Raw genomic sequence first — 1,289 nt, forward strand, 5'->3', positions numbered from 1 at the left:
CTTATATTATATCTCATGATGAGATTCTATTAATTATATCATTCTCGTGTTCCATCATTTTATTTTATAGATTTCAATGTACTATCACTGTCTTACATGTCTCAAATGTCTCCCATTACGGTCTTGCATCCCATCATTTTATTTTATAATGTCTCGCATTACGGTCTTGCATCTAGTCATCTCAGCCTCTACCAATTCTTTATTCTAAATCTTTCATCCCACATTATGAGTCTGTAGTTCTATAAATCCCCTAGTAGTCGTTCATCTTCTATATCTCACCCGCAGCAAACACTTCTTCCACTTTGCTCTTCTTACCTTACTCCTCTCCTCAAGCTTGCTCCTTCCTCTCCTCAAGCTTGCTCCTTCCATCTTGCCCGTAGCCTTGCCTCCTCTTCTCAAGCATACTCCTTTCATCTTGCCTTACCTCCTCTAGTTACCTTCCTCACTCTCGTTACCTTCCTCACCTCGTTCGTCTTCTATATCTTTCCTCACTCTCGTTACCGTTACCTTCCTCACCTCGTTCGTCTTCTATATCTCACCCGCAGCAAAAACTTCTTCCACTTTACTCTTCTTACCTTACTCCTCTCCACACTTCTTCCACTTTACTCTTCTTACCTTACTCCTCTCCTCAAGCTTGCTCCTTCCATCTTGCCCGCAGCCTTACCTCCTCTTCTCAAGCATACTCCTTTCATCTTGCAGCCATTATGGATCTTTTTAAGGTAATCGATTCTATCGAGCAAGCCATTAGCAGCCTCAAAGAATGGATTTCCGAGAACCAAGGAAAGAGAGAGGAGAGAAAGCAAAATCCAGCTCCATTAACCCAGTACGAGAAGGATGACTTTGCTTGTCAGAAGGGCTTAGAGAAGGAAGAGGAAAGAAAAATAAGTATGGCTACTACTGAAATAGATAAATTGCAGTCATACAGTCATATAGGAGAGAGTTGATAGACTTTCAAAGTGAGATATCTTCGCGTGTGGCTCGTTATGGAAGATTTTCCCCCGAGGAAGTGCAAGCCATTCGGAATAAACAAAGTGTTATGCAGGAGAAAATTCATCAATCCTTACTTCTCTTCTATAATTTTAACTACATCGATGAGGATGAGATGAGCTCAGCTCTTGAATGGGTTGAATTTAGGCTAAAGACTTGAAAATAGAAAATTTATCAAATTGAATGGATGTAGTCTTGAAAATAAATTTGCCTTCCAGTGAGAGTCTTATTGTAACTTTTGGTGTAATTTGCCTTCCAATGAGAGTCTTATTGTAACTTTTGGTGTTTTTCAACACCTAAAT

The sequence above is a fragment of the Dipteris shenzhenensis genome, chromosome 15, assembly GCF_047967505.1.
Source record: "Dipteris shenzhenensis isolate YYH24624 ecotype China chromosome 15, Dip_SZ_1.0, whole genome shotgun sequence".
NCBI lineage: Eukaryota > Viridiplantae > Streptophyta > Polypodiopsida > Gleicheniales > Dipteridaceae > Dipteris > Dipteris shenzhenensis.